Below are 21,046 nucleotides of genomic sequence, written 5' to 3'. Positions count from 1 at the left end.
ATCAATATCAATTTTTAAATTGAAAATAATAATAAGACGAATATGACAGTGTATGCGCTCATGATTTCTGTGTTAACTAAACTAGACTTGGACTTGTTTGTGAATGAAAAACAGAACCAGTGTGGTAAGGATGGAAAAGTGAGAGTTTTCCATGCAAGAAGATTCAATGAGAAATAAGCTAGTGAATAGGAATGATTGATGGAGAGTGCGAATACGGGCCTAACCCACTACAGCCTCAAGTAATAGTTGGACAGAATGATACATGTGCGATACATGCTGGTCCAGCCTACATCGTTGCCCGTTTATATATTACAATGGCATGAATTATAACAGTTTAATACAGCCTGATCGAGACAATAAATATCTGGCCCTGAGTTATTGGATGGTATATTGGAGGCAGCGTTGCTGAATAAGAATTTCACGGTCAATTTTTCTCAGCTGAAACCCAAACACATCGATGTTTCAATTTGCCATACCATTCATTTGCCGCGTGACGCGAATGGCTGAATAGATTTAAATGAGAAAATTACAATGGTGGCCATCAAGCTCTCATACTGATGTACATTGCTCACATAAAATGGGCTGCAATCTGTCATTGATTCGTTCAGAGTCCACAATGATGAATGCCTGTGGGCTGCGAATTCATTTTCTATGAAACTGCGTTCAATCTTCTTCATTTGAATCACCTATAATGTTACTTGAGATTGAATAATATAATAATTATTCTTATTATGGTATAGGCATTGATAATTTTCATCAATTTTTGCATATTGTTCCTTGCCTATAAAATTCTTAAATGGCCGTCACTATTATTCTTTATTCATTGTCTCAATAAATGGTCATTTCTAAAATAAATAAAAAATTGATTCAGGTGCAAACTGCTCTACCTACCTACCTCATGCACGAAAAGGAGGTTACAAAAGTCCATTTCTCAAGGATGGGGTGGACCCCCCATTAGTTTCCCAGGAAAAAGACTCATGCCAGTTGATAGAGCTGATAAATAACTATGCAGGGTATGAATTTGAAAAATCGTTAGAGCCGTTTTTGAGAAAATTGTGAAAAACATGGTTTTTTAGTAACTGTAAATTTTCTCAAGAATATTACGGAGCTCCTGCAATTTTACAAGAAATGAGACTCATGTCAGTTGATAGGGCTTATGAATAGCTAGCTGTTCATGGTATAAATTTGAAGAAAATCGTTAGAGCCATTTCGAGAAAACCGTGAAGAACATGGTTTTTTAGTCATTATCCGCCATTTTTGTCAAGAATATTACGGAGTTCCTGAAATTTTCCCAGAAATGAGACTCATGCCAGTTGATAGGGCTTATGAATATCCATGGTATAAATTTGAAGAGAATCGTTAAAACCTTTTTTGAGAAAATCTTGAAAAACATTGTTTTTTAGTCATTATTTGTCATTTTTGTCAGAAGCTTTGTAATATTCTTGAGAAAATTGACAGTTACTAAAAAACCATGTATTTCACGATTTTCTCGAAAACGGCTCTAACGATTTTTTTCTAATTCATATCCTGTATAGTGATACCTCCCTCGCGTTTGCTACCTTTCAGCCTGCCGCTCTGCTCTGCTCCCCACGCCACGCATCAACCAAATGAGTGGTTGACCCACCCGCCACCAGGGTGCGCCTCAGTCGCCGCCACCCATTCCTGCGTTTCTATTGGCCGAGCACCGCCGGCCAATAGCAGCGCAGGTGAACTCGGGGACTGTGAATAAAAGGGGGCTACTCAGCTACCCTCGATAGCACTTGCTCACTAGCAGCCTTCCACTGAAGAGCCAGAAGAGACCACCAGCCGAGACCACTACCAGAGACCACTACCAGCCGAGACCACTACCGAGACCAGGAGCAGAGCAGCGAGCAGGCCAATGAGGGAACCACGGCGAGACTAACCGCAACCTGAGGTGTCTTCCTTGTCTACTACCCAGCCGATGCCTAGGAGGAACCGAGCCGGCCACCGAATCCAGAAGAGGAGGGCCCTACGTCGGCTTCGCCAGGTGGAGGAGAGGCTGAGGCTGTACACCGCCGCGCCAGCTGCGCCCCAAGACTTAGCGCCCCAGCCTAACAACTGGCGCGCGGTTCTGGATGCGCGGGTTGGGTGCCGAACCGACATCGGAGTGTGTGCAGCAGAAGCCTACGACCCTGCCTGTCCGGGGTTTGACCGAAGGCCCCTTCTAAACGAGGAAGTGGTCGAGGAGGTCCTCCCGGCGGAGATTCGGCACGACCTCTGGCTAGTAGATCACCCGGTCAGCCCTCTCCGTAGCCCGGGTAAACCAGAGTGGAGACTGCGAACCATTGACTTGAGCCCCTGCCGGCCTGCTCTCGCACCAGACGGACCTGCCCGGGACCCTCGCGCGGCGTGGTATCGCGCCAGTCGATGACTACTAAACATCTAGCCTGCCTTGGTCCCTTTTAGGGCCACCAGCAACAATCTTGGTCCCTTTTCAGGGCCACCAGCAACAAACTTGGCCCTTTTCAGGGCCACCAAAAGCCATTTTTTTTTCAGACAGTGGTAACAAACCCCTCGCTCGACCCGACTGACTAGCCCAATTGATGAACGAGCCACACCTTCCGCCATATCAATAGTTATTTATTAGCCCTATCAACTGGCATGAGTCTTTTTCCTGGGAAACTAATGGGGGGTCCACCCCATCCTTGAGAAATGGACTTTGTAACCCCCTTCTCGTGCATGAGGTAGGTAGCAGTTTATAAAAATAACACAGTCATAGTCAAGCTATTTCATCTGTAGATCAGCTGTTTTGACGACATTTGAAAAATTCATCGAATTTCACAATTTACACAAAGGAAAAAGTACTCTGAAAACAATTATATATACAAAAATACAATAGTCTGGTCATAGTTGCAAATATGTTGCCACCAATCGTCATTATGTTATTCCCCTAAATTATTGTTGTTTGAGAATGAGGCTTACAGTTCAATGAGCAAGGAAAGTTGTGTGAGTGTACCACACCAGATTTTTGATGTTTCAAAGGTTAGGGGTATAGGATTTTGGGGGTTGGGTTTTTTTAAACCTAAAAAAACCTAACCCTTTTACATTTAATACTTTGGATTTCAAAGCAAAATCCTAAACCCCTAACCTATCCTTTCACCTTTGAAACATCAAAAATCTGGTGTGGTACACTCACACAACTTTCCTTGCTCATTTTTTTTATAGTCATAATTTTTTTTAAGTCATTTTTATATAATGCCCCTATACCAGAAAGTAAAATAGTCAACAAACATATATATATATATATATATATTATATATATATATATATATTATATATATATATATGAATGTACAGTAAAAAGGGAATTAATAATTAAAATGGTTGGATTAAAGAAAATAATTAAATAATTGAACAGTTACAGTATTTGAGGTTATAATTTAACAGTATGTAGTTACAGGTCAGGTTGTCTAACCTTCGTTTAGCCGGGATATTGGTATCATTAAATTCGGAGTGTTTGAGTAGAATGACTGGTGTGCGGATAAAGCAGATTGAAAAAATTAATTTGCTCAATAGAGGGTTTGGCGGTCTACAAAGGTGGCCGAAGTAAGGACTGTGAGTTCCTAACTTAACACTGTAGGTGATTATATAATGAGATGGGATCAAATCCAATTCGATAATAAAATGCAGTTCAATTTGAATCTGCTGAGTATGATTAATGCTGTCACTAGGATCAGACAGAGATAGTAATTTAGGAGTGAACTTTTTCTCCAAATAATGACTAATATACTTAGAATCCAATAATTGTGCTGTAGTTGGGAAAGATATTAGACCGCATAAAACAACAGACAGAATAGCAAATCCATGCGAACCGGGTCTCTGATAAATACTACAGGTCATATGATGGCAAGATTCTGAACCAAAATAGTAGATATTTCGGGTACCTAGTTTAATTCTAATGCTGTCTATACGATCTATTACCTCTCTTTGCGACGTTGACCAGATGATGATACAGGATTCACTCCACCTCAGTGTGGTGGGCTAGTGGCAGTCAATATTTTATTTGATATTCCCAATGAAAGGATTTAATATTTGATAAGAATATCGGCCACCATTTACCACCAGAAGAAATAATAGTCTAATAATAGATACTATACTCGATAATGTCTGACTATTGCCAAAAAGGATGTGTCCTGCACAATAAATATGTGTCAGTCAAGAAAGAACGAATTTGGAGGTGTAATGAAGTAAACCCAGTTTAACGAAACGGTAATATGGATATATTCTGAAAGATATACTTTTACAGCAAATATTGAACAAATTGATGAACAGATTTTACAAATTATGATTTTCAATTGATACAGAATGAATATTGAATGATAGCTGATTTGAATCTTTAAATTATAAATACTAAGTGAAAATTTGGTACTCTTTGATTGAACAAAATAGAATGGATAATAGTCCTTGGAAAGGGTCATAAATTGCACTAATTAAATAGGCAAAAATAAGTTAATACAAATTCATAATTTAGAAAATGGAATAAATGAATAATTAAAATTATTATCAGGGTGTGGTTTCGCCTAAGGAAAATAGACCTTTTGGCTAAGTACAGCGTGGATATTTAAATTTATTCAATACAATAAAAATCATTTATGATAACTTTGTACCCTTAAAACTATAGTCATGACTTTTCTCAAATGGACAAATTTGTATGCTGTGTAATTTTTGTAGATTAACGGGGATTCCCTTTTATATATTCGAATAACTTACATAGACTTTTGTTTCCATTTTTGTTTTCGAAATATATTCGGCCGTAGAATATATCATCCGGCTGGATCCTTCCGCATGGCGAAAAACGTCGAACAGACCTCACTAATAAAATTTCAGGGTTTATTTAAATGAAATTGAAAATTATAGTATCACCAGTTATTATAGGAACTTTAAAACAACTTTTTAAAACAGAAAGACAAAGATCGAATTACATTAAACAGAAATTGAAGCTTTTGAACAATTAAGTGTATGGACTAGGTCTGCATCCTACCGATGATTCTTGCAAAATGGCCTCGAGTCTTCCTCTTCTAATTTTCACTCGAGTTTCTTCTTCAAATTTTATCTCACCAAATTTACATATTAATTCAGGATTGGTCCAATTCTGTGACGTAACCAATATGCTGAAAGGGTGGTGTCAATGTGTCCAACTTTAAAGCTTTTAAATAGGGCGAAATTCCTGATTTTAAGTTGTTCCAAATTATCATTTAGTTCCATATAATTATAAGAATACACAAATAAATAATAAAATTTCATCTATGGTGATATGCATTTGTAAATAACTTCAAAGGATAGCTAATTTTTATAGAACATAGATGTGCTTTTAGAACATAGAGTAGACATAATATAAGAATATACATGCTTGTAATAATGACAGACATAATAATAATTAAATATTTCTTTTTTTTTGTTTATATGGTTTTTTATATGTTAGAATATCGACCCTCAATCATCATATACTGGCTACGCTAATCTGTCTTCATATTTCTAACAAGTATATCTTTATGATAGTTCATTAAATAAATATTCAGGCCTATTCGGCATAGAAATTAAAATATAAAAATGAAAAGATTAATATTATATAATTTTTATGATCGATCATTGGTCGAACTGCCTTCTCAATTGGCTACTTGTTCACAAGTCAGCTTTGGTCTGTTTTGGGGTTATGTTTTGGTTCAAAACTAACCTTCAAATATTGTATTACTGATCAAATTAATAAACATACAAACATATATGGTTTTTTTCCATTGACAAATTTTTGAAAGGTATATAATTACTGATTTATTTGTTTTATACTCTGTAGGTTAGATAACCGTCGTCTATCTACCTCAGATAAGATTGTAGTGCTTTTTGGTGATAGAATTTATTTTGTTCTCATAACGGCCTATGAATGAATCGATTTGTAGTTTGAGGGCTGTACAATCTTTTGGTACATCACAATATATATATATATATATATATATATATATATATATATATATATATATATTATATATATATATATATATATATATAATGTTTCATAAGGGTAGGTTAGGTTTTTGCTTTGAAATCGTGTTGAATTATGCTTTTTGATATTTCAAAGATGAAAAGATAGGTTAGGTGGTTAGGATTTCGCTTTGAAATTGAAATATGCTGGAAGTGATTAGGGGTTTTCACCAAGAGTTAAGTTTATTAATGTTTTAAATGTGAAATGGTAGGTTAGGAGGTTAGGTTTTTGCTTTGAAATGACAATATGCTGACTTAGTTAAAGTGTTTCTCATCATCAGTTAAATATATTTTATTAATTATATTATTCAAAAGTACTGTTTCTATTATTGAATAAGATGATAATATAGTGATTATTATATCGAATTTAATGATAAATCATCATTGGATAATAATAATATTATCAAAATAGAATGACGATTGGCTCCAGTTACAGTGCTCGGTAACCATCATCACAAAGAACGTTACATTCAAAGAACTGACAGAATGGAACGGGAAAAAACCGTTACTAACGCATGCGCGATACAGTGCTGACTGATACCCAGAGTGGTTTGTTTAGATTCTAGGCCTACATTGCGATGTTGCAATATCGTAGGCCGCGGCCTTGTATTAGAGGTAGCTATGCTCAAGCCCAACATGACTACACAACGAGGATCTCGGTGAACGTTGGCATTGTTATTTGTAGAGTATCCAAATCAATCAATACGAATGATTCCTTCTATAAAGCTAATATACTATACTCAAAATTCACCCAATACATTGAAGGCATTGAAGCACGGTCCATAGGCGTCTACAAACGCCACATTAATATGTGGTTATTTAAATTGCGCATCGACGTATATTCAAATTCAAATTCTCACACCCACATATCACATAACAAAATCATAATTGATCAATGAGTAAAAAAGGTTAATTATAGAAAATGGATCATCAATCTATGAAGAGACTCTCCCCGTGCTTTCCCCCAAAGCACGGGTTACCAGTCATTTATAAGGTATATAAGATATAATAAATTATCCATATACTATCATATCTATCAGCAACCGTACTGACAGAGCTGTATTAGTGGACTGACGAAAGAATCACACAATCAGCAATATGCATTCCAATTGCACAGTGCTTGTCAAATAAAATCGGTTCATCCGTTCATGCGGAGGATTCCACCGGTGCAAATTCTCTGAGGTCAATTTATTCATTGATGACAATTCGCACAATTACTGGTTATTGAGAGCACCATTCCATTATCATTCAAAGTTGCACTGGTAAACTGTAATTTATTGACAGCCTGATAATTGTATCGATGTGTATTAAACGGCGATAATTTACTTTATTGGAAGTTTGTAAACGGGAGGCAAGCGTTTGGACACGCAAGCCACTCACTATTCCTCTCTCACACTCTCTCTCTCTGCCTCTCATCACTCTTTCTTACTCTATTTCACTCACCCTCCACAATAGGCAATGGAATAGCTTCAGGCTATGAATGGATCGAGCTTTATTGGAGTTTGCGCTGCTCGTGCTTATTTCTGTCATATTCTCTGCTTCTCTTACTAATATTGGCTTCAGCCCTATTCCAAACACTCTCAAACTAATAGTTTGTATGAATTCCCCAATAGATCCCCATTCCTGAATCATACATTTTCACTCAACCACCATTGAATAATGCCGTATACAACTTGGAATCTCAATAACTATTTCAAATTATTTCCTATTTGGATTCAGATTGTTGAATATCTCAAGCAATCTTTGTAAAGCATCTAGTTCAAGCAAGACTAACGAGCAAGGAAACCACATCACTTGTTAGAATGAAGGGTTATATTGAAAGTGAATATTCCATAATTTTATCTGTTTCTACGTAATTCTGATTTCCTCGAATCCAAAATCCACTAATCACTTTCCTGGTAGCTGAATTTGCCGTTGAAACACTCATTACCTGTGCTACATTCGCGGTATTCGAGCTTCAGCACCTAACAAACGGTGCAAATAATACTTTGGACCACAATCTGGACTGCATAACTTCATCAGCATCAAGTGGATGTTCCAGGAAAAGATATAGGTAGAAGAAAAGAGAATCTCTTTGAAATGTTGAAATTTCCACATCTTAATAAATATTCTCAGAGAATATGCTTTGAAAACGTTTAAAAGGTAGTCTCAGTTTTACACTAATAAAAGTACTCTCAGTAACAGTTCACTGCACAGCTTTACTTAGGTACTTCACTAAATGATAGCTTAATCAGAACTTATTTAACTTCGAGGAATCACCGTCTACTGGAAAACTGAGCCAAGATCAGAGTAATGGAGGAAAAGAAGCTCACGATAAAGCCTCACGATATAAACTCCTTTACCATTACTAACTTCATCTTAGAATATACCGTTAAATCAAGTAGAGAATAAAAAGCAATATTATAATGGAAGTTGGAATATCTTCTCATGTAGAAGAAGTGATGGAACTTCTTCTGTCGAAGAATTGATGGAATTATTTTATCTATTGTGATTGCTGTATTGCATTGAAATTAATATTGATTATATTATCTTAAGGGAAAATTGTAATGAGTTCCGCATCGAATCAGTATTATCTTGATTATTTGTCTCTGGTATTATCCTCATTGATCGACGATCGTATGGAATCATGCTTGAAAAATGAGTATTCTGATGATTGAATATAACGTAATAATAATAATTAATAATTCAAAAAAATCTTTATTGACATCAACCACAACAAAAAATGTATATAATAGCTTGATAAATTTTATACAGCAATGGCCTTCAGGCCGTCTGCCAGGAGTTGACTACTATTAGACTACAAATAATTAATGTAATCAAGACAGGAGAAAGATTGCATTATTTAGTGTTGAACTCCTCAATCAGCTGAGATCGGTACCTCCAGGCTATTCTAATGAATTTTATCAATTTCTCCCAGTTATCCCCGTTCAATATATCAATAACCTGTCGCTCATTTAGCTCTCGCACTCCCCATATACTAAATCTGGATTCCGATAAAATTGAACACTTTCCGCTGTTGCACATCGAGCATAGCAACTGACGACCCTCCCTTCCCACTCTTTATTTAGAGGCCATAGTGCTGCTCTTGACTTGAATATCATGGCCACCTCTGCTCTATTTAGGTTGGCATAAATATAATCGTTATCTCCCAAATCGGGCTCTAATTTCACGTATATGTCATGAATTGTAGCCCTTCCCGCTCTCTCCCAGCACTTATCCCGAAACTCTTGAATCATACATTCCCGGAGCCTCTCCAATTCCGCTGCCCGATCGAGAACACTAATAGGACATACACCCACCTCACATTGATATCTGTTGTTAAGAATCCTCCATTCCTTGAACCAGCCCATGTTCCTTTCAACCATTATTTTCGCCAAAAAACGATTTGTCAGTCGTAATATTGGCAGCCCTAATACTTTTAGAATATATTTATAGTGCAGCCTGAATGTATAAAAGAATAGCAGATCCTTCCCTGTCTCCAAATATAGAATGTAATTGGGGGTGCTGCGAAGCAGAGAGAATAATCTTTTCATGAAATACCTCTAAAAATTTCCAACCCCTCAAGTATTTCAAAACCCCAGACTTGCGCGCTGTAACTGACAACTGTTCGCAGAGCTGCGTCAAAAACCTCCCACTTTGCCTTCACTGGAATTATATTGTTAGTAATCACACTACTCCACACAGAATATAGTCCAAATTTAGCGGCTGTCACTCTTTCGGCAATATGTGTTCAGAACTTCATAGTGGACGTAAAAGTCACTCCTAAATATTTGTAAGAGTTGACAACTTCAATTTTCTCTTCTCCCCAATACCACTCCTCGTGCCCCGCCAATCTTCCCCCTTTTCGGAAAACCATGATTTTAGATTTATCCATATTTATATTTATCCCCCATTCTTCACAGTAGCACCTGAGTCTATTCATCATTCTCTGCAAGGATTTGGGCGCATCTGCCAACATCATCAGATCATCCGCATATAGCAATCCTCTAATGTTTCTGTCACGAATCCATAGCCCTTCACCAACATACTCCAACAAATCATTAATAAATAACGAGAACAGCATAGGTGATAATAAACATCCCTGTCTCAAGCCACAAAATGTCTCAAACTCGTCAGTAAGCCCATTTGATGAGCACACTGCAGATCGCGTACATTTATATAATTCTTGTGCCATCTTGATTAGTTTCGAAGGTACTCCCATTTCATGCAACTTATACCAGAGAGCCCTTCTATCTATAACGTCAAATGCAGCTTTGAAATCCACGTACATGCAATACACTTTACTTCTTCTTTTTGCTGTTTTCAATGCGACTATACTTCTCAAGTTGAAAATATTATCTACCGTTCAATACCCCTTTCTAAAACCAGCTTGACTCTCTGTTAATACGCTATTTTGGCTCACCCATTTTTCCAATCGCCTCAGTAATATCCCCGCAAACACTTTTACTCCTGCATCTATGAATGCTATACCTCGATAATTCTGAACTAGCGCAATGTCCTCTTCCTTATGTATAGGAAAAATGATAGCTTTTTCAAAACAGGCCGGCAGTTGCCCGAGCTCAAGAGCACGGTTAAAAATTCCAAGCAATACATCCACAAAACATTGTGGGGCGTATTTGAAAAATTCTCCTGGTATACCGTCCACTCCTGTCGCTTTCGCATCTTTCAATTTTTTCAATACTGCCACTATTTCAGAACGGCTTATCTCAGCGTCATAAATATGATCTTGCCAACAAGGTGCAGCATACAAGATAGCCTTAGCTCTCCCCTCTAAAGCCAACAGACCTTGGAAATGAATCACCCACTCCTCCGCTGTTATATCCACTGAAAACTTATATGTAGTCCGTTTGAAAAATTAACAAGCTTCCAAAATTCTGTTGTATCTCTTATTACTTGGAATTTATTCCCAATGCTCTCGTAATAATCCTTCTTTTTCAGTGTACACATAGTTTTATATGCTTTGTTTGCACTTATGTACATGTTTCTAGTCCTTTCATTATTACAAGTTCTAAACAGCTGCAAATTAGCAAAACTTTTATCTCTAGCTCTTCTACAGTCCCAATCAAACCATATATTTTTACAAATTTTGGAATTACTCTTTTTATCAATCGCCTGTCTACCAGCAGCCTCATGTATCATCTTCTATAAATTAGTCCAATTATTATCTACATCCTCCTCAAAGTTGAAGTGTCTACATCTCACCTCCAACTCATTTTTGTAAATATCCGCGTTTCCCTTTTTCCATTTCAATTTCGACTGTGGCTTGAGTATCTGATATCTGACACTTACCTCTCAAGCCTGCAAAATTATAAGCTAGAAGTTTACAGTCATTATCATTTTCCTGCACCTGACAGACACATTTTTCCTATTCATCATTTCTAGCGTCTTTTGCAATGTCTTCTAAAATTTTTGAAAAATCGTGGTTAAACATCTCTTTTAATTTTTGTACACCGTCCTGTTGGCCACAGTGAAGCCACATATCTCCAGTCAAGGCGAACGCGACTCCCTCGACGATGAGTCGATCAGCGACGATTGACATCCGTATCTGGCCGACGACTTGCGCGATCTCCATCTTCAGACGCACCAGCTTTCCCCGCTTCCTCCTCGTCTCATCACAGAAGTCTCGGTGCACTATAGCCGGTGCCTCTCAGTGTTTTCACTCGACTGAAGATACTTGCCACGTCTTCGTCTCTGGGGATATGGGCGATGAGAGGTGGATTGTTCCTTTTTGGTCCTAGTACGTGCCACGTGGGGTCTATTGATAATAATTTCTTTACTGCATTTCAAAACATCTTTACAGAATCCCGCCACAATTTTTCCGCAGTCTTCATTGGAATTATATTGGAGTCCTTTGAATATTACATTATTCCTCCTAGAACGATCTTCTATAATATCATTCACTCTTTCACCCACTTGAACTATTTTCCTTTTCAGATGCTCAACTTCATCTTTGAGTTCAGAATTTTCCTTCACCAGCCTTTGAATTTCTTTCGTTAAGCTATCCGAATAAATGATTTGATTTAAATTTGATTTAGATTTAGATTTGATATTTGATTTGAATATCGTCTTTATTTGCTAAAACCTTTAGCTTTTCATCAAGAAGTTTACCAATATAATTTCATCAAGCATTCATATCATCAAGCATTCCTTTCGTATCGGCGCTTGTTACCGTCACTCTCTTTGCGGCATTCGGCTCACTCTCCGGTGATGAACGATCTCGCTTATCTCCTCTGCCCGTTGACAAGAATTTATCCATGTATATCTGTTTGGAAGTGCTAACAAATTGATAACAAACGAGAATAGTTCTTGACCTTCTGACGTTATTTTTGGGAATAACGGTTTGCCTGGCCTGGCTGCAGTCGGTAAAGCATGAGTACAAAAATATATAACTCTGGTTGTGGTTCTTAGAATACAACTTAGATAAAATTCTTATAGGCTCGCTCAGGAGCTCCCGCAGTTCACTGCTCTTGGACAATTTATATAAATCTCTGGAACGTATTATTTCCAAAGATTTGATTATCAATGCAATATATCGCTGAGTAAACCAGCTTATTCAGTGAAGAATTTCTTAATATTTCAATACTGATAATTCGATAAATAAATATGAGATTGGTCATGCATGGAAGTGGAGAATCAAATAAAGGATACACCATAAAAAATATGATACATATATTATACAATAAAACATCAATGACCAAATAAATGTAGAAATATATATATATATATAATATATATATATATATATATATATATATATAGCAACAAACAAAAATAATGAAAATAAGAACAAATATATCAAAAATAAAATATCACAGTTCGACTCACTACTTTTTAGCTCTTTAGCACGAAACGTTACCATGTGCTTTTAATTCATTAATAGTATGCATTTATCTTCATGCAGCTCAGGTATCGACTTGCTGCTGCTTGTCGATTTGAAAATCTCACTGTATATCTCCTTTCCAAAAATATAAAATATAATCAATTGATAAATCATAAATTATAAATATATTAATATCTATAGATCTCAGTATATTTCTCAATAATATAAATACATCTCAGGGCTTAAGGTTCGGCCTCTGATGGAAATAGATAAATCAATTTATCCAGTGAACAAGAGCTACATTATATCTTTACAAATCGCTAAATAAAATCAATGATTGAGTGAGCATATGTACATTATGAGATTAAAATTAAATACTCCTTTAATCTGTGCATCTTTAGATATATAAATTTGATACAACTCTTATCCAATAGAATATATTTTTTGTACCTTTTTAAGACTTGCACAAGTTTTATAATAATTTTTTAATACTTATAACCTTTTCGACGAGTTAGCTTTTTATATTTGTTTCACTCGAAGCACTGAGGGCGCACTAACTTTATATATTTTGATAATTTATCACTCACGTGCTGAATTTCACAAGATGTTGGCGGCGATCCGAATTTCCTGGTCGTCCTGGATTTTTGGTGGCCGAAGTCGTCCTCTCCAAGGGAATAAATAAATATTTAAATGACTTTCGCTTTAATGCAGCATCACTAAGTCTTATAAAAAATTAATTAATGAATTTAAACTTTAAGTCTTTCAAAAGTACAATTTAACAAAGGGTCTTGTGCTCTACAAAATTTAGTGTCGTTCCATAGTGGCGTCTGGCAGGCAAGTGGGCAGGTCCTACCCTTATTTTCTACAATCCTATTTCCGACTTGCAAATTTACATATATTTAAATATATCACTACTACGCCATTAAAAGGATCAAATAGTCCATGCCAATCTGCTAAATTATTACCTATATCTTAGGTATAACATCTTATAATTGCTCGGACCATATCCGATACATAAACTGAGTAGTGATAATTTATAAATTCGTATCATTTATAAAAATATTCATATATACATTTGAATCGGCTCTCTATTGCCGCCCATCGATTACTGTAATTTGATTGGTTCATGCAAATTCACTAATGTATCCATGCGCCTAGGAATATCCTACTTCCTTAATATTCTAGTTTAATTTTATTTGGTGGTTTAAGTATGTTCATTACAGATAATAAATATTTTTGGAATTTATAAGTTGTTTTTCCCTCTACAACAATTAGCCATGTGCTTTCCAAAATCCTCTACTTGAATACTATTTGTTCACAACAAATTTTTGCCAAGGTGTCTGGCTAGATTTCACATTACACGACTTGATCGATTATAAGGTCGCCGCTGATCAGTAGGTATTTAAGCCTAACCTCAAATTTTCCAATCCTTTATATAATATAATAAATAGCAAATAAAATTCCTTTCTATTGGGCTGTTCTTATTTTAGCCATGATACCCGTTATTATCTAATCTTTCACTTGTTGTTATCGCATTTGGCGATAATAGAATAGCTGTTTTACTTCGGACCTATAAAATTCTTCCAATTAGCGATTTTGCTTGCCTATCGAATTTTAATATGCTACAACCTATATCACAGTTAAACACTTGGGCGTTCAACAGGTGGTAGAGCTGCTTTTATCTATCTCGCGATAAGGATGATTGAAGCAAAGGGTGAGTCTACGTAATGCACCTTTCAAGGTCGACGCAGCACAGTTATTCAAGGTCGACGCAGCACAGGTCGACGCAGCACAGGTCGACGCAGCTCCTTCCTCGAATTCACTCGCAAGTCCAATTTTACCCCGATCAGCTGTTGTTTGATGAATACTATTCTGATCAATTGAAGTTGAATCACAGTTAGGTTAACCGAAACTCAAAAGTGGATTTCTAATTGTTTACTCAAAAAACACTATTGAAATTTATGAATCCCGTCTCACCATACCACGCACTGTACACTCGACACCGTAATTCACAGTAAAGTATGTAACATATAGATTGAATATAAGCCTTTAATACTCTTCTCATATACAATATACACTCTTAGTGTATACTAAAATTTGTAATCTATGGAGAACAATGTGCACTCTATATAATAGAGAGAGTGAGGTTGTGTTTGTTCGTTTGTTGGCATCAAAACATGTCAACTTTTGGATTGCATACCGGAAAAACAGGAATGATTCAGATCTCAAAATTTTGCACATAGATTCTAAAAATATCAATCTCGTGCACTTCGAAGCCCAAATTTCAATTTTCTTTCTAGATGTAAAAAAAATTAATGTCTAAATTTCATTCATGTGACATGAATGTATACATACATATGTATAGAACTATAATCTAGAGTAATGATTGAGAGCTCGACGAGAGCGGTCGTATCGAAGTGGTTGCTTTGTCAGCTGTGCAAAGTTTAAACGTTCCGTATAAATATTTCGTGCTAGTGAACCGTGCTGCAAATGGCTTTGGGCCATTTCTGGAATGTGGTGGGAAGAATTACCAAGTAGTTGACAATTTCACGTACTTGGGAAGTTGTGTGACCAATTGTAATGAGGAGCAAAAATAAATTCAAAAACGTATCCTTGCCGCCAATCGCACATTTTTCTCATTACTGAGCATATTCAAGAATAAAAATGCACACCGGATATGTAAAATAAAGCTCTATAAGAGTATAATAAGAACGGTGGTTTGCTACGGTAGTGAAGCTTGGACTATCACAGCCAGAACAGCGGGTATCTTGGATGTGTTTGAGAGAAAAATCCTGAGAAGAATCTATGGACCGGTTTGTGAGGATGAACAATGGCGCATACGTACGAATGCTGAATTGGAAGAGCTTTATGCAGAGCCCCAATTATCGGCCCACATAAAATTGATGCGCCTCCGTTGGGCAGGGCATGTGCAAAGAATGCCTGAAACACGAGTGCCAAGGAAAGTGTTAGTTGGTCAGCCTGGAGGAAGACGACCTGTAGGGAGACCAAGGGAGCGATGGGAGGATAGAGTGCAGAAGGATGCTAATGAAATGTTACAATTAAGGGGATGGCAGAGAGCGGCGTTAGATAGAGATGGATGGAGGCGTATTTTGGTTGAGGCCAGAGCCCGATTTGGGCTGTAGCGCCATTGGAGAGAGAGAGAGAGAACCGTGCTGTAGTGAATATTTTACTTGGAGATTTAGAAATGTCTTGTCTTATTTGCTCTAAATCCGTTCGGAATTCAGGTGAGCTGATTTCATGTGTCGACTGTGAAGGGAATTTCCATGTAGGATGTGTGAAAATGACCAAGGACGATGCGGACTACATAAAGAAAAACAAACAAATTTGGAGATGTAGCAGCTGTTCCTCTACACGTCGCAAAAGTATGGTGAGTGAATCGACAACAGGAAACAAGGAAGTGACTCTCCAAGTGCTAGCAGGAGTTCTTGAGGTAATCTCAGGTTAAGATAATCTCCACCAATCGTTGTTAAGTTCGTTATAGTAGAACAGACAAACAAGTAATATTGAATAAAAGGAAAGTTACGAGGCAGTTTTCTACAAAGCAGATGGGAGGAATAACGGACCATCCAGTCTATGTGAATGAAAGTCTAGCACCTACGCGAAGAAGGATTTTCACCATGGCGAGAGAGAAAGAGGCGACATCAAATACCTATGGATCGAGGAAGGGAAGATTCTAGCAAGGAAAGAAGACGGAACACCAGTTATTGAACTCAAGAACAGTGAACAAGTGAAAAAGTTGAGCGTGAGAAGTGCATCAGAGCAGCCAGGTAAGCCAGAAAATAACAGTGCCAGTAAATAAAAATGTCATTAGTGATAAGTAACAGAGAAACACTAATTATTCATCAAAATATACGCAGTCTGCGAAGTAATTTCGATTTATTCTTAGTGCAAATGAAGAAATTAGAAAACAACCCGCTAATAATAGTCTTGACAGAAATATGGATACTAGAGAATGAAATAGACTTACATCATATAGAGGGCTATTCCGTACATGGTAATTTTAATCATAACTACAGAGCAGGAGGAACTTTGGTTTATATTGGCAGTGAGATAACGTTCAAAACAAAGACAATAGATTTTATTCCAGCGGACTGTGTACATATCTTGCTCATATAATAATTTTGAATTTCAGCTGTTGGCTGCTTACAGGTTGCAATCAAATTCACCCAAAATATTTCTTAACGAATTAACCTTGTCCTTTGAAGAAATATTTAATATTAACGGAAACAATGGGGTCCCTTTCTTTTCCACGGGATATATATATATATATAGGTTTCCCGATCCACCAATTCGTTATATATATATATGAATTAAAACAGGAGACTCGATATAAATAGATTGAAAACACTACACTTAAAAACTTACATTAGAAATGGGAGAAATTTTCGGAGACTGTGTCTCCTTTCTCAACCGAGAAGACTGCAGTTTTGAATCCAACCCCATTTTTCCCCCAAAATTTCCCCCATTTCTAATGTAAGTTTTAAAGTGTTTTCAATCTATTTATATCGTGTCTCCTGTTTTAATTTATATTACAAACTTTAAAGTGTCTTCTATATATATATATATATATATATATATATATATATATATATATATATATATAAAAATATTTTCGAGAACACCAGAATTATTGACGATTACCAATATCTAATGAACAGTTTTGGATTTGACTCACTCAATACTGATTACACTCATAGGTCCCGATTTTCTAACTCTTTAATTGATCATCTTTACTTAAAATCTGGCAAAAATAGAACAAAACTGAATAAAATTAATCTAATTCCTGAAATACTATATTTAGATATAACTGATCACAGTACAATCATACTTCAAGTTGAAGGATTGAAGAGATCCAATGGAGAAGCAGATACAGATAATAATAAAATATCTAATCAATTATGGAGAGATGAATAATATTTTATCGTCGATTGATTGGGATAGAGAAATACCAGCAGCATCGGTTGATGAGGGATGGGAGAATTTCATTGACATTTTAACAAGCGCTATCAAAGATTCACAAGAATCTTTAAAAAATAACTTGACACAGAAACTTAGGTCGCCATGGATGAATAGTTATCTGATCAAACAAATAAACTTAAGAAATGACTTATACATGAATGTAATCAAACAACCTAATAATGACGACTTAAAACAAATATACAATACATTCAAAAATAACTTACGTAATAAACTAAGAGAAAGAAACCAATATTATTATTATTCAAAACTGAAAGCCAGGGAAACATTAGAAAGACGTGGAAAACAATTGACGCGTTAATAGGATTGAAAAAAATAAAGAACCACTAAAACTAATTATTGATGAGCAGGGAAATAGCATACATGATAGTAATAAAATTTCTAATTTGTTTAATTCTTATGCTATAAATGTTGTGAATAAAATGAATGATAAATTAGAACATAGCACATTGCAAACCAGGGAAGAGACTGCTAGAATATCAAAAATAAGGTTTCTATACAAATCTCCAACTAAATCAATTTTTCTTCACCCTACAAATCCCGAGGAAGTAGCAAGTATAATAAGAAAATTGAAAAACAAATCTTCGCCAGGTGTTGATGGAATAAGCACAAGCATGATTAAAAAAAACTTACATGAATTATTTGAACAAATTAACCGATCTAATTAACCTGAGTATTGTGAAAGGAAAATTCCCAAGCATGTTCAAACACAGCGTAGTTATATCTATTCCTAAAAAGCCAAATATTGTAAAAACATAGATCAATTCCGCCCAATTTCACTTTTATCGTTTTTTTCCAAGATTTTAGAAAAAATAATAATATTCAAGATTATACTTGAAAACTTTTATAAAAATAATAACTTTTTTAGTGATAACCAATATGGTTTCCGTGAAGGAAGAAGTACAGAAGTAAAAATTAAAAATCTCATTTCAAGAATAAATGGCAGTTTTAGTGTTAATAATAAGTGTGCAGCTCTATTTCTTGATAGCTCTAAAGCATAATGATGCTATTGATAATAGCTTATCTAAAACAAACTTGCTTCTAAAAAAACTTGATTTATCAGGAGTAAGAGGAATTGCTAATGATTGGTTAAGATGCTACCTATCTAATAGGAGTCAAAGAGTCAGAATTAATGATACGTGAGTGAACCCGGGGACATTACCATAGGTATTCCTCAAGGATCAGGGTTATCAAATAATTTATTCCTGGTTTTCATTAACGATTTGACGGATGGTGACTTACTGAGAAAGATTATATAATTTGCAGACGATACAGTTATATTTTACTCGGCCAAAACAAATCAAGAACTTAAAAATAAATTAGAAATGGATCTTAAGCACCTTAGGTGGTGGTTTTGCGAAAATAAATTAACTATCAACACAGACAAATCTAATATAATACAATTTAATCTTCAAAGCACGGATCTGGAGTTGGCTAGTATTCACTTCCATAAATTAGATTGTGCGCAACAGGCGAATAATATATTGTGTAACTGTGAAACAATAAAACAAGCACGTACAGTTAAGTATCTGGGCCTCATATTGGATAGTAGGCTCACTTGGTCAGATCATGTACAGATGATAAAAATGAGTTATTTGTATATATAAGGAAGTTCTATTACCTCAGGCAGTTATGTCCAAAAGAAGTATTCTTACAATTATTATTATACCATGCAATTATTGGTTCTAGAATAAATTATGGATTAATATGCTATGGGAGTGCATACAATGTTCATATTAAACCTGTGATTACTGGTCAGAAACATATATTAAAAATAATTTGTATTAAACCTAAACAATATAGTTCAATGATGCTCTTCAGAGAACTATCAATATTACCAGTGAGACATTCTCTTCTATTCAATGCAATGCTGGATTTAGCTGAAAATAATTTCGATATCCAATAGATGAAAGAAAGAATAAAACTCAGGAATTCACAGGACATTAACCTCCCAAAACCAAGATTAGAACATTCCAGACGACACTTCAAATACATAGCTATAAAAATATTCAATTCACTTCCAGTAACAGCAAGGAAAATAACGTCACATCAGTTATTTAGAAAAGAAATCAAGAAATTCATATTACAAGAATACAACGCGAATGATTCTTTTACTAAACTGATATAGGTATAAATTGAGTATAATTTAAACATTACATGACATGAACATTGCAACAATTAAAGATCATTGAACTCACAAATCCCGTCCGGTATGCGTAAACAGTAAGACAGTATTAAATTTCAATCATTGTCTCTTTCTTCAAAAACGCGTATTCATTAAATTTATGGTCTAATTACATCAGCACTTAGAAAAAAACGAAACGTTAACTGTGAATTAAATTGAACTAAATATGAAAAAGAACAGCAACCACTCCGTACATAATTTTAAGTTTTGTGTGTGTGTGTGTGTGTGTGTGTGTGTGTGTGTGTGTGTGTGTGTGTGTGTGTGTGTGTGTGTGTGTGTGTGTGTGTGTGTGTGTGTGTGTGTGTGTGAATGTGTGCAAGAATGATTATAATTGACATATTGATTATTTCAATATATCATATTCAATTATTATGTTCTTCATGTTATAATATTTAAATTTGTATATTAATATTTTATTATATATATTCAAGTGTCCCCACACAGGGTAGCCTATAGGGAACACATTAGAAATTAGGAAACAATATTGTATGTGCTTTTTGGAATGTATTTGATTGTTATTTATTTTTTTGAATAAAGAATTGGAATATATTTAGCAGAAATGAGAGCTCTTCGAAACAGATGGTTAAAATTGGCAACTAAATTAATAACCAGTCCAATTTTGTCAGGTTGACATTATGTTGAGGAAGGTTTCTAAACAGAATTTGAGTTGTGTCACTTTATTAGGTTAGCAACAAGATGAAGAACTCATAGTCCAGTCAATATAGACATAAAAAGGGGATTTGCTTGCAATTTATATTGTAGTTCTGATTTTTTAATACATTATTTGGGTACATAAGAGAAGTCCAGAACCAATTTCTTCATGTAAAATTTCCTTGTGCTAGATACAGAGTGGCCCAAAAACCTCGTATTTTGCGGCTCATTTTCCAGTTTTCAGCTATTTATGCCAATTCTCGTAATCAGCCAGAAAAATTCGCTCTCGCCTTCTTTTTTTAATGAATAGAATGAGATCATTTGGAACTCTCTATCTCCAATGAGTACTGGATTATGATTTTTCAAAAATGAGTGGAATTTGAAGAAAAAAATCA

At 35.5% G+C, this 21,046-nt stretch overlaps 1 protein-coding gene across 3 annotated transcripts in view; it reads right to left on the bottom strand.

The window, feature by feature from the left end:
• LOC111056050 overlaps positions 1 to 21,046 on the bottom strand; it is a 660,186-nt gene that overhangs the window by 31,581 nt on the left and 607,559 nt on the right. The gene's annotated exons all lie outside the window — the stretch shown is intronic.

This window comes from Nilaparvata lugens, chromosome 5 (genome assembly GCF_014356525.2).
Source record: "Nilaparvata lugens isolate BPH chromosome 5, ASM1435652v1, whole genome shotgun sequence".
In the NCBI taxonomy this organism is placed as follows: Eukaryota; Metazoa; Arthropoda; class Insecta; order Hemiptera; family Delphacidae; genus Nilaparvata; species Nilaparvata lugens.
This window is presented reverse-complemented; position numbering and strand designations above follow the sequence as displayed.